The sequence below is a fragment of the Sorex araneus genome, chromosome 4 (genome assembly GCF_027595985.1).
Source record: "Sorex araneus isolate mSorAra2 chromosome 4, mSorAra2.pri, whole genome shotgun sequence".
Lineage (NCBI taxonomy): Eukaryota > Metazoa > Chordata > Mammalia > Eulipotyphla > Soricidae > Sorex > Sorex araneus.
The window spans coordinates 196,399,026-196,413,329 of NC_073305.1; positions in this window are offsets into that span (position 1 = coordinate 196,399,026).

Here is a 14,304-nt window from a genome sequence, read left to right on the forward strand (position 1 = left end):
GCTTGGGGACAGAGGTCACACTAGCCATTTGAGACATTGACCAGACGACCTCACCTTAACGGTCTGGGTCTATCTGAGTAGGTCTGTTTGCAAATAAGGCACATCCTAAAACAGACCCGGCTGAGGTTGTAAACATGGAGATTATTGTTCTTGTTTCATTGGACTTTGCTTTGCTTGGGGGCCACACCCAGCAGTACTCAGGGCTGACTCCCGGCTCTGTGCTCCTAGCAGGGCTGGGGAAGGGGCTGGTGGGGGCATATGCAGAGTTAGGAATTGAACCCAGGTGAGCTGCACGCAGGCAAGTCCCATCCCCACGGCATTCTCTCTGGACCTCCAACCTGGAATATTTTGGGGTACGGTCCCAGACAGTTATGCTCAGGAGTTTCTGCTGGCAGCGCTCAGGGGACCCTATGAGATGCGTGGATTGAATCTGGGTCAACTGCGTGCAAGGCAAGTGCCCTCCTTGCTGGAATATTGCTCCAGACCCCGGGCTGAATGTTTGAAAGAGGCTGAGAGCACTGCCTTCAGTTCAAGTGTCCCCAGTGGCCTCGAGAGGCGCCCCCGCTCTGTGGTTAGAGCTGAACTTTCCAGCAGGGGATCAGGGGAACCTCTCCATGTGGGGGTTGGGGCTCTGGCTTCCTTCTTTCCTGGGCTCCCACACTGCCCTCATCCCGCACCCTAACCCCACCCCGTTCCCCTCCAGCACCCAGACTAGAGGTGAGTCCTGCCGCCAGGCCTACAGGAGGCACGTTTAAATACTTTAAGCATTTGTCACCCCAAAGGACCTCTGCAGAATCGGGCTGGGGTCTCCTGGGTCGCCTCCAGCCCCTTGACCTTGCCAAGCTCCCCAAAGGCCACCAGGACCTCACCCTGGCCCACCCCAACCCCATGTGCTCCACTGTGCGGATGAGACCCTGACACCCCGTTCTAGACTGTATTGCAGCTTCTGGGGCCCTTTCCAGAGGGAGGAGGGGAACCCAGAGGGTGGCAGGGCCAGTCCAGGAAGCAACTTTCCTCCCTCTGACAGGTCTCAGCGAAGACAGGCTGAGTTGGGGCACAGAAGAATGGACCTCTGGGAAGCACCTCAAGGCCAATGCCACCTGGGAGCAGGGCCAAAACAGGGCTGAAGAGGGTAGCAGGGCCAGCTCGACCTTCACAAAACCCTCAGCCCCCGGCAATTCCGACGCCCCACCGCCAGCGACCTTGGCTGTCCTCCTGGGTCCCAGTATCTCCGGCACCCCGACACCTGCGACCTCGACAGGCCCCCCGGGCCCCAGCACCTCTGGCTCTCCAACACTCACGACCTCTTCAGAGACCCCCACAGACAGCAGCACTCCCAGCTCAACACCCAGTGGCTCCTCTTCACTGACAACCACCGAGAAAACCACTTCTCTTGCCACTTCCACCACTGAGACCCAGGTCACAACAACTGCAGCTCCTATTACTACACAAAGTAAGAAAGTCGAAATGAAATCTGCCTCCTGACGGGGTTATGGGTCCTGAGGCTGGTGCCTCCTCCATCACACTAGCTCACCTCTTTCAGACTGATGCTTTGCTGCAGCTGCCCAGGTGCTCTCACTCAACTTTCTTTGTCTCATAGTGGCTGCCTCTGCCCGAACACCTCAACTGCCAGCAAGCGACCCTGTTCTTTCCCTTAGCCCTGCAAGCGCATAGCCTCTTAATTAGTCTGCCGTGATTTCACTCATTTTGGGACCTTCAGTGGAATTTTAAATTTTGTCCCGATTTTCGGTTGGATTTTCTCCTGCCTAAGTGTGCGGTTTCGAGGCTGAGGACATTTCCTGTGCTACTTCTCTGTACCTGTTACTCCTTTATCACCACTGTTCACTCCTCTTTTGCTCCATCTCGTCTTCACAGAAGTCAGCAGATTAGAAACTTATGGCTCCCTTACCAGCCCTGAACTCTATCTCCACCACCCTGGTTCGTCCTGTCTCACAGCATCCTCTCCCTGTGGAGACGCCAGCGCTGTCTCCACTTCTCATTACTCTGATTAGGATCGGGCCTGCCCACTTCACATTGACTCCTACACCGTCACAATCTTGCATATGAGAGACCTCACATATCCTGTGCAGCACAGTCAGACCTGGTTCTCTGCCTGGGGCCTTTTGGCACGTGGAGAGCAAGCACGTGCGGGTGGGGTAGGTCAGCAGGACGGCAGCAGCCACGCCTAGGGGCAGGCCTTGTTATTCTGTGTCTGTGGTTTGGAAACGGAACCCAGAGCCTCACGTGTGCAAGACAGATGCCCTACGACTGAGTCATCCCCTGGGTCTGATCTCCAGCATCTTCGGAAAGGATGGGTATGCTCAGGGCAGGGAGAGGGTACAGCAGGGAAGGTACTCGCCTGGCACACATCCAATCCAGGTTCACTCTCTGGCACCGGGCATGGTCCCTTGGCCACTGCCTGGAGTGATTTCTGTGCACAGAATCAGGAGTCAGCCCTGGACACTAAAAAAAGAGAAAGAAAGGAAGGGAGGGAGGGAGGGAGGGAGGGAGGGAGGGAGGGAGGGAGGGAGGGAGGGAGGGAGGGAGGGAGGGAGGGAGGGAAGGAGGTAAGATTGAGGGAAGAAAGGAAGTAGGAAGGAAGGAATGATGGAAAGAAGGAAGGAAGGAAGCAAGGAAGGAAGGAAGGAAGGAAACAAGGAAGGAAGGAAGGAAACAAGGAAGGAAGGAAGGAAACAAGGAAGAGATGGAGAGAGAGAGGGAGGGAAGGAGGGAGGGGAACACTTCTGCTAGGAGGACCTGGGTTCCATGCCCAGCACAGCGATTAATAAGCAATTAATAAGCTGGGGCTGGAGAGAGAGCACAGCAGGTAAGGCGTTGGCCTTGCATGTGGCCACCCGGGTATGGCCAGGAGTGATCCTTGAGCACGGAGCCAGGAGTAAGCTGTGAGCACGGCCGGGTGTGGCCCCTAACCAAACCAAACAAAATCAAAATGAAAACCAAGAATTTTTAATTACCTGAAAGTAATTAAAGTTTATTGACTTTGGACAAGTGCAGATATGCCGAGACAGATCTGCGGGGCATCCCCGTCCCGTCTGCTGGAGGTGGAGGAAAGGAAAAGCTTTAGCTGCTGCCATTCTGCTGATGCCACTGCTCTGTATGGCTATGGCTCTGTCTCTCTCTCTGTCTCTCTCTGTCTCTTATCTCTGTCTCGTCTGTTTCTCTCTCTCTCTGGCTCTGTTTTGTCTCTGTCTATCTCTGTGTCTCTCTCTGTCTCTGACTTGCTGAACTCTCAGATCTCAGTTGGGTGGGAGACGGATGGCGGGGAGAAATGGGGTGATTGAACATTGCAGGGGGGATGGGCCCTACTTTCCCAGAAAGCCAACGCCATAAGACGCAGACTGGGGTCACCCCTTGAGGGGAGAGAGTCCTCCCTCCTGTCCTGTGCCTGGCACTCCCTGTGCTTGGTACAGAGGCAAAGTGGGGCTGAGTCAGGTGCCGGGGACCCACCCCCACAGATACAGGCTCCCTGAAGTGACGTCAGTGGCAAGTCTGCAGAGCGGGAGACTGCGGGGGTCCAGGCCACTGAGATGACCCCAGCTTCTGGAATACTGGCCTCTGGGGGGTTGGTGTCTGAACCACACTCTGCAGTGCTCCGAGCCCACACTCTGCGGACCACACTGCAGTGCTCCAAGCCCTGGGTCTGTGCTCAGGGCTCACTCTTGGCAGAATTTGGGAGACCCGATGGGGTCGGGGGGTCGAACCTAGGTCAGTGGCGTAGAAGGCAGGCCCTTACCTCATGCTATGGCTATACCCAAAGAGAAAGCGGGAACAGAGCTTCGGTCTGGTGGGCAGGTGGTCCAGGTACTGGAGCTACAAGGCCACCTCCCGACCCAGCAGAGAAACAGGACAAATGGGAGAGCGAGGCCTAAGACGCTCTACTGGGAAGCGGGCGTGGAAGGAGGGGGCTTGTCCCCACTGTCTGGGCCCCATATGCTCACACAGCTCCACACCCAGACTATTCTGGACCCCCGCACCCACCCCAGCTCCCTCGGTACCAAGCACACGAGAGTTGAGGATTGTCTCTGACCAGGTTCAAATTGGCCTCGGTGGCCTTTCCCCTCCCTCTAAGGCGGGGTCTGGGCGGGTCGGGTGTGGCTGGGTTCGCCGTGGGCATGTCTGGACCCTCCTGTTTCCTGCAGACCCCTGCCAAAACAACGGGAAGTGGAACGGGACCCACTGCCGCTGCCCATACGGCTTCGAGGGGGAGTGGTGTGAGGACAAGGTGCTGGAGAACCCGTTCTGCGAGAATGGAGGCCACTGGATCGACGACCAGTGTTTGTGCCCTGACCCCTACACGGGACCCCGCTGCGAGGACGTCGTTGAGAACATTGAGCTGCGTGCGTGAGCCACGGGCACACGGGGGGCTGGGGTTGGGCAGGGGGGCTGGGCTCACCCAAGATGCTCTTGTCTGACCCTGCAGCTCCCCCCAAGACTGTCGAGGCCCAGGTAGAAGTGACCTTGAAGGTGCAGAAGCCATTCTCCGAAGAACTAAGAGACCAGAAATCTCCTGCATTCCGCGAGTTCAACAAGACATTCACTGAGCAGGTGAGGTGGTGGGCGGGGAGCGCTGGCAACCCCCCTCAGCGCTGGCCAGGGAGGAGGAGCTGTCAGGGTGGGATCAGGGCCAGGGTCAGGAGTAGGGATGGGGTCAGAGATGGAGTCAGGTTGGAGACAGGATGAGAGCAGACTCAGGGTCAGGGTCAGAAGCCGAAGTGGCCTGGGATTCCGAGGCTGGGCCCCTAAAATGATACCCCCCACCCTACAGATGGATGTTATTTATAACGGAACTGAAGGGTACAGAGGAGTCAGAATTCTACAATTATCGTGAGTGCCGGGACTGGAAAGGGCGGGTAGGGCTGTTTAGCAGGCGCCGTTGTCTTCATGGGGTCACCAAGAGCTCTCAGGGACTCCCCCCACGAGGCTCCTTTTTGGGGTGCCCTTCCCATCTGCAGGCCTCTGCCTTGGACCCTGAATAGCTGGTACCCCCTCCTGAGCACAGAACTGTAAAGGCCCCTTTCCGCTCCTCCCCCAGCACTCACAGGAAACCGGTGTCCCGGGGGCCAGTCTGCTCCTGGTCTCACTGCAGAGAAAACTCCCAGGGCCTCCCGCCTCCTGGAGTAGGGACAGAAAGTGGGTCGAGCTTGGGGCACACTGCGGTGAGCACCCGGGGCACAGAAGGCATAGTTCAAGTTCAGGGACCCTGGAACTTCGAGGACAGTGACCAAACCCAGGGCCAGTCGTGATGTCACGGAGTCTCCACTCTGGGGGGCAGTTGGGCCACACCCAGGGGTGCTCAGGGCTTGCTTTTGGCTCTGCATCAGGGAACCACCTAAATGGGGCTGGGGACCGAACCCAAGTCAGTCTCAGTAGGCAAAGAGCCTTGTCATCTGTTCCCGCCCTTGGGCCGCCTCCGTGTGAGTGTTAGCCTGGTCCGAAGTCTATTTCCCTGCTCCCTTCCTTCCTGCATCTGCTGTGTGAATTTCATCCTCTGAGCAGAGCTGGGAGGGCAGCCCGGAGAGGGGTCTTTTTCCTGCTGGGAATCAGGAAACCAGGAGGCTGGGCTGGGTTCTGAGTCCCGTAGGTGCCTGTCCCAGAAGCACAAGACTCTAGGGCATTTCTGATTCTGCCTCTCCTAGGCTCGAACATCCCCCGTTCTTGGACCAGAATTCCTTTTAGAATTGACCCTGTGGTGGACGCGCCTCATGAGCAAACGCCCACACATGCGCCTGTGTGTGCAAGCAAACACACACACACAGACGCACGTGCGCACACTCACACGCACACACTTATACACACACAAGCACACACACAGACTCACACACAAACTCACACGTGCATGTGTACACACAGATGCATCCACGCACAGATATATATATACACATAGATGCACACATGCACATGCACACACTCATGTACATGCATGCTTACACATGCGCACACACACACACAAACATATGTGGTTTGATTCCCCCCACCACGGTGCCTGCTGTAACTCCCACCCTAAAGGACCCCTGGCCAGCAGCTGCCCCTTCTGCTTGGCTTCATCTAGAGAACACTGAGGGACCCTTGTGCCCGACTCCTCCCCCGTTCTGGTGCTTTCCTGAGATTCCCTGCAAGCTGCCCACTCACCCACAGACCATGATGGGAGCCCACAGGAAGGGTTGCTCAAGAGTCCGCAGCCACAATATAGCTGTCAGGGGACCCATGGGGGTTCCCATGTCCCAAGGAGTGAGCCCTGACCGGGTATGGCTCAAACCCGCACCCTAACAAAAAGAGAGAAAGAAACCATCCCCCCGACCTCCATCCCAGTCCCTGTCCCCATGCCAGAAGGGGTTGGGGAAGAACCCACAGGCCACCCAGGACGCCCCTCTCTGGCAGGCGGGGCAGCGTGGTGGTGGAGCATGAAGTCCTCATTGAGACGAAATTCAAGGAGGACTTGAAGGATGTCTTAGAGAATCTGACAGAGACAGTGAAGGAGACGATCACCAAGGCCGGCGACAGCAATAGCAACTCCTGCGCTGGTAAGCCCCAGGCTGGTCCACTGGGCTCATAGACTCCCTCCTGGGTGCCCCCTGCCTGGAGTCTGTGGCCAGGCTCTGGAGGTGGGGCGAGGGGCGGGGCTCTGGCGACAGAACGGAGGTGACACCTCCACGTGGCCTTTGTCTGTCAGAAGATAAGCTGTGCTTCACTAAGGACAGCATCGAAGTGAAGGGAAATGTCACCGTCAACTATGACCCTCAAAGTAAGTGACAGGGTGTTGTGTGGGTGGAGGGCGCAATCAGGGAGGCTGGGGGAGTCGAAGGGGGCAGGTGACGAGCCCCCAGCAATGCCTGACCCGCTTCCCCGCAGATGAATGCAAGGAGAAGGTTGGGGCAGAGCTGGCCGACTTCTTCTACACGGAATACAAGAACCGGAAGCTGAGCTGCGTCAGCCTCTGCACGCCCGGCTTCAGCCGCTCGGTGAACTGCAACCGAGGGAAGTGCATGCTGGAGCGCAGCGGCCCGCGGTGCTAGTAGGTGTCCCTTTCTACTGGGCCCCAGGCTGGCCACCACTGGAAGTGAGCGGGGCTTCCCCATGAGCTGGACCAAAGCCTGAGGGTGGGCACTGAGAGGAGCATGAACGTGGCCAGCATGTTCCAGGTCCTGAGTTCAATCCAAGCATCAGAGCCCCGTCCCCCCGTGCCATGGGGTGTGTCCATGGTGCCCCTCCCCATCCCCGATGGATACTAAACCATCAGGAACTGCCATGGGCACCCCTCACCTTAGCACTTCCGGGTATGTCTGGCTCCCTTCCCCTAACCACAGCACCATGGGAGTGGAGCCTGTGAAAGATGAAACACACACCCAAGAGAGGTTATTCCAGGAAGGCTTCCAGGAAGAGGCACTCACCAGTTAGCTCAGAAGGGGAGAACAAGGGCATCTCCAGAGATAAGGGGCATCTCAGAGGCAGTGGGGAGTGCTGTGAGACAGGGGTGGTGGAGGTGGTGCCCCTGCAAGCCAGGAAGGCTAGAGAGAGTAATGGTTAACGTGGATGGAAGTGGGTCACTGTAGGGGCCCAAGACCTAGGGTACAGCCAGGCAACTGCCTCACGTCTGGGGTGCGGAACCCAAAGCCTGTGTACGCGGCAGCTGAACTCGGTCCGTTTCCAAGGGCTCTGTCTGGCCTGACCCGGATTCTCCTCTCCTCCAGCTGCATGGACACAGACACGCACTGGTACAGCGGGGCCACCTGCGAGAAAAGCACCTCCAAGACCCTGGTGTACGGGCTGGTGGCCACGGCCGCGGTGTTCGTGCTGGCGCTGGTGATCACACTCCTGACCCTCATGCTGCGTTCCAAGAGGGAAGTCAGAAGGTGGGCGCTGCCCACAGCCCACCCCTCCCCACCCCATCTCGGGCCCCTCCCCGACCCTCATGCCCTCTCTCTCCTGTTTCTGGCCACAGACACAAAGCCAGAGCGGCTCAGACGGATGAGTGCAGAGCTACAGATGACCCATCAGGCTCTGGATCCTACCAGAATATGGGCTTTGAGTCATCTGAAGGTACCTGGGATCCGCTATGACATGAATGGGAGCAGAGGGTGCCTAGGAGGTTCAAGGAGCCCTTTGGGGCCACACCTGCAGCATATTTTTCACCACTGGGTCCGGCGGGACCCAGGAGGGGGGACCCCCGGGCTCGGCTCCCTTGATCTGCTATGAGGACACTGCTTGGGGGCTTCTCCTCACCCCACACACGGGACAGGCTGATACTGGAGCGGGTGGGGTTCACTTGAGTCTCTGGACGCGGCTTTGTAAGTTTAGTTCTGTGGAAAGTGCTTGGGGAGACTCAAGAGGAGGGAAAAGGTGGAGAGAGAGCACAGGGCTGAAGGCACTCGCCTGGCAGCAGTCAGCTCGGGTCCAGTCTCTGTTGGATCCCCCGAACTCCACAGGGGTCATAGCTGAGCACAGGGCCAGGATTAACCCCTGGCCTTGCTGTGTGGCCCAAATGCCACACCCCTGACAACAGACACACACACACACACAAACACACACACACACACACAAACACACACACACACTCTATTAGGCCTTGTTAATGCTGCTTCAAAAAAAATAGAAAGCAAAAAAACTGGGTAAGACTGAAAGGGTAAATGAACGGATCCTCAGCATAGAGACAGGTTTTTTCCAGCATATTCAGCTGTGCTTGGACGGAAATTGCCTGGCACCCAGCCCCGCTGTTGCAGAGACATTTGCAGGCTTTTCCATCCCAGGCCGGAACCCAGCATGGGGGGCAGGCAGATGACCCTTGTCCTCCTCATTTTTGCCTCTGTGGCTCTTTCCCTGATCCAGGACCTCAGTGGGACATCCCCATGAATCCCGGGAACAGCGTCCAGTCCATCACGAGCGTCGTGCACCCTGAGAATCAGGTGAGACGTGCCCGTGGGGACTCAGGGCTCCCCAGGGATCAGCTCCCTCCCCCCGTGGCTGCCCCCTTGGGTGCTGGGTCAGGCACATGGTGAGCTACCGAGGGGGTCCGCCAGGCCTTCCTGGAAAGGGTTAGGACTTGGGGCACTAGGTGGGGAAGGGAAGCTGAAGGGTGGGAGAAATCTGCTGCCCTGATCCCAGGATCTCTAGGGCTAGAACTTCCCTCATCCTTCCATTGTGTCCCTGATGGCCATGTGGTTTAGCTAAACTTTCAAATTCTTGTAAAATTTCAAAATAATCAAACAGGGCTGAAGCAATAGCACAGTGGGGAGGGCATTTCGCTTGCACACAGCCTGCTCAAATACCATACCCACCGTTCCATATGGTCTCTGAGCACCACCAGGAGTGAAACCTGAGTGCAGAGCCAGGTGTTACCCCTGAGCATTGCCGGATGTGACCCAAAAAGAAAATAATAAAAACAATAAATAATTATAATGAAAACATTTCTTTGCCACTTGGATAGAGGGGGTGAAGACACTGGGTCAGTTTCCCATCTGTTAATGGTAGATAAATATTACTGGCCCATGTTCCTTTCCATGAACATGAGTCCTGGCATCTGTGCATGGCTATAATCTCAGCTGAATTATCTGAAAGTTGGTGCAAACACAACAATCTTTGATTCCTAGTATCCCGCACACTCCCACCTCCACCAAACATCACTCTGCCCAGTGAGTTTCCTGCTTCCCAGGTATTTCAGCTAATCCAGTACCATTTTCTCAGTGAGCCCCAGAACATCTCTGATATTCAGTATTGGGGGGGAGTATAAGGGACCAAGCCCCATGGTGCTCAGGGCTGACTCCTGGCTCTGCACTCAGGGATCATTCCTGGCTTGGGTCAGAGAACCATATGGGGTGCTGGGTTGGTTTTCTTCATGTAAACGCCCTCCCCACTCTCCAGCACCCACCTACTCTCTCTGAGCCCCAGATTCACCTATTTTTGTTTGGATAGTTTATCTACCACGGGCTCTTACCTTTTTCATATGCTGCCTTTGATTGATTGGGGGCCATACATGATGCTTAGGGATTCCTTTTAGCTCTGTGCCAGGGATCTCTCCTAGCAGGGCTTAGGAAATCATATGTGATGCCAGAGATTGAACCCGGACCAGCCACATGCAAGGCAATCGCCTTCCCCTCTATGCTATGGCTCTGCCCCTTGATTTTTTCAATGAACCTAGGATGGTTATCTCAAGAAATGTTCCATATTCACCACACTTTCTTATGGTTTCTTGGAACTGGTTCCTTGATCCATTATATTGATAATAGTACAATGGGGAGGGCATTTACCTCATATGTTACAAACCTGCGTTCCATCCCAACATCTTATATTGTCCTTCAAGAACCACCAGAAGTGATCCCTGAGTGCAGAGCCAGGAGTTACCCCTGAGCATAGCCAAGACTGGCCAAAAGGCAAAAAAGGAAGAAAGAAAAAAAAGAAAGAAAGAATTTTCTCTTTTGTCTCTGGACTGGCAATGGATTCTAGAGTCGTAGAAGTGCCAGCCCCTTTCAGCATCAATGGCAGCCTGAGTAAAAGTATGGTATCTGTATGTCCGCTGGTCATGCTTTCCACACGTGGTTCTTTATGTTTTTTTATTGTGTGTTTGTTTAGGCTTTGGGGGCCACACCTAGCAATGCTCCTGGCTCTGCACTCAGGAATTACTGCTGGCAGTTTTCTAGGTACCATATGGGATGCCAGGGATCAAACTCAGGATGGCCATTGCAAGGCAAAGGCCCTCCCAACTGTACTATCGCTTCAGCCTCCACACCTGGTTCTTTGGAAAGGGTGATCACACCTTGATCACCACTTGAACTTATTTGGAACTATATGAGTATTTTCAAGCAGAGGAAATACAGTTCTCAGAGTGAGCTGCCGGGGCATACCCTCCAGAGTATTGGATTCTCTCTAGACAGGACTGCCGATGAAAAATGAACTCCATAGACAGGACAACTGAAAATCCCCAGGCAGAGCCTGGGGGGGGTGTAGGCAGAGTTGATTCCCTCTTAGCTTCATCCTCCAACCCAGCCGCGGGTGCTTCCAAATCCCGGATTCCCCCCAGGCCACACTCACTTGGTCCCCTCTCTTTGCAGATCACGATCAGGAGATCCCAGATAAAGATGTAATCATGTTAAAGCAAAGATTCCTGCGAGAAGCTGTTGGAATGAAGAGATTTCTGTTGGGATAAACTTGCTGGACTCTTTCAAGTGAAGACATTTAGCAGAAAGCCCATGAAAGACAGTACATGCTTTTCTCACAGCCGAAGAGAAGCGGCTGATGCTGAGAACCTTTGCTGGAGCCGCTTTAGCACCAAGGACAGTGCCAAGGCTCCGCCCACTTGCCCTCTTGAAAGCTGCTCCCTGCAGGGCAGGCACCAGCCCTAGGAGATTCACGCCTTCCGCCTTAACGAAAAATGAATCAATAGCATTTCCTCTGACTATTTAGTACACGTCCTGATTATTTTTATGTTTAAGGGTCTTAACTCTGATTTCTCTGGGCGTCACAATCATTCCAGACGTTCCAGTAGTAAAAGCAAAAGCAGTTGCATGAAGTTTTCATGGTTCCATAGCCATTTTCTCCAGTCGCCTTCTTGGTGCAGCTCCTGTTCCTCACCTGCCAGGCTCCTCTGTCCCCAGGAGAGCATGCAGCGGGCCTGAGCTAGATTCCGGGCACCACGTATGATCTGCCCAAGCCCCACCAGGACTGATCCCTGAGCACAGAGCCAGGAGTCAGCCCTGAGCACCACCAGGATTGACTCCAAAAGAAACAGAAACATTCGAGGGGAGGGATAATATTCTATCATCTGATAGCACGCCAGCCTGTTTCCAAGGTCGTGCCCCGGCATCTCTGTCTTTTTTGCTAGCAAGCTAGAGGTAAGTTTTGACCTAGGCTTCTCTCTACACCACAACCAGCAGCTGGGACCAAGCCTGAGCTGCTGCCCCCTGGTGGACAAGGGAACGCCCGCAGTCAGGCTAGGTGGTCGTGCACATGCTTGGTCCATCATCTCATCATCTAGAATTTTCTCTCTGGGTACATTGAAGCTGCTATAACACAATATCACAGGATTGACGGGTTGTGAACAATGAATATTAATTTCTCCAGGCTCTAGGGATCAGAAGATGAGGATCGGGGTTTACTGAGAGGTGGGGGTGTCAAGTGGCAGGTGGGTTCTCATGCACCTCCCCTCACTGACCTCCTCAGGGACACCTGGGGGTGCCCTAGGAAGGCACCAATCCAGGCCAGAAGGCCCGACCCTCACAACCTTATTGTTATTATTATTGTGTTATTATTATTGTTATTTGCCTTTTGGGTCACACCTGGCGATGCACAGGGTTACTCCTGGCTCTGCACTCAGGAATTACCCCTGGCGCTGCTCAGTGGACGATATAGGATGCTGGGTATCAAACCCAGGGTGGCTGCGTGCAAGGCAAACACCTTACCCACTGTGCTATCGCTCCAGCCCCACCTAATGAACTTATTAACCCCAAATCCCATCACATTGGGTGATGGATGACACAAAAATGAGGAGAGACCCCAACATTCCGCCTTCCCACCATTGCAGGACAGTCATGTAGCACATTCGTCCTGATCCCAAGGATTTGCTCCCCATGAGTCTGATACAGCCACCCTTCCCCAGGCTGTCCGCACTTGTTTAACCAAACAGAGTTGAGGCTCGTCTCCACAAGATTTAAAAAGTGCATATATATTTGGAGGGGCTTGGGGCTACACCTGGCTGTGTTCAGGCATCACTCCTGCCAGACTCAGGGGAACCATATGTGGAGCCAGGGATCAAACACAGGTCAGCGGTGTGCAAGGCAAATTGCTCCAATTCCCTTTTTTTTTCTTTTTTGGATAACACCGGGCCGTGCACAGGGTTTACTCCTGGCTCTGCACCAAGGAATTGCTCCAGATGGTGTTCAGGGGACCATAACTGATGCTGGGAATCCAACCTGGGTCGGCCGCGTGCAAGGCAAATGTTCTACACGCTGTGCTATCCCTCCATCCCTGCTCCAGTCCCTCTGATAGATTTTTCTCTTTTGAAAAAAAATCTTACAGCATTGTGGAAATTCAGGAGTAGCGCTTCTCACTGCCTTGTGTGTATAGGAGTCTTATGGTTCCTCGAGCACCGCCAGGAATAATTCCTGAGTGCAGAGCCAGGAGTAACCCCTGTGCATCTCTCGGTGTGACCCAGAAAGAAAAAAAAGAGTCACACCCATCTCAAAGTCCCAGCACATCCCACCCCCAAATGACCCTCTCCACAGTAGTTTCCTGCCCACCCCATTCCCTGAGGGAGCATTCCCAGTTCCTGCTTTTACTCCTTTGGGCCTGTTCCTTTGCCAAGACCAAGAGAAAATGCCCAGTAATTACCATTCTCAAGTTTAAAAACACCTCTTGTCAAAATTCTCAGCTTAGGAACAATAGTCTAATGGGAGGGCGTTTGCCTTGCTTGCAGCCACTCAGATTCAATCCCCAGCATCCCATAGGATCCCCGAACCCGCCAGGAGTAATTCCTGAGTGCAGAGCCAGGAGTAACCTCTGAGCATTGTCAGGGGTGTGACCCAAACAAACAAACAAAAATTCACAAAATGACTTCTCTCTCTACTCGCTGGGGTTCAGGATGCCCCGTTCCCTATCACCGCCCCTCCCTCTCTGGAATATTCCAGATCAAGACTGAAACAGCAGCAAGCAGGCCTCTTTCTCTGTTCCTGGGGACTCTGGGCTTCCTGATCTGATCTGATTTCCTTCCTCCTCCTCCTCCTCCTCATCTTCAGGGCACGTTTTCAGAACAGAGAGGCTGGAAGTCCGAGGCCCGTTCCCAGGCTGTGGCCAGAGGAACATGGTTTCTAAGCTGTGGCCCGGCCTCAGGTCAGCGTCTGGGGCTGGGCAAAGCAAATGCCACAGGACACCAGTATGAAGACGCCAGGACACAGCGCTCCGCTGTCACATACTGGGAGGTTCTGTGACGGCTGCGCAGGCCTTATTCATGGGCGATGAGACAGCAGCAGCCTGTGGCTGGCGGCTGCCTGGCCAAGACCGCAGGGAGCAGGCTGGCAGCTGAGGAAATCTACTGCGTGTGGGAGCCGGGAGAGCCGCGCTGCACCTGAGCCATCATCAGCGTGATTAGCTCAGCACCTCGTGCAGAGAGCACTGGGTAGGGGTGGAGGAACCTGAAGGCATGGGCAGCGGGTGGGGGCAGTCAGCCAATATCAGGGCGAGCCCCAGGAGCAGGCATGTTCTAAGGTCAAGATTGAGCGTGGGGCTGAGAGATGGTTCGGCGCGCTGGAACGCAGGCCTGGCACGCAGGAGCCCTGGATTCAGCCCCTGGTACCTTAT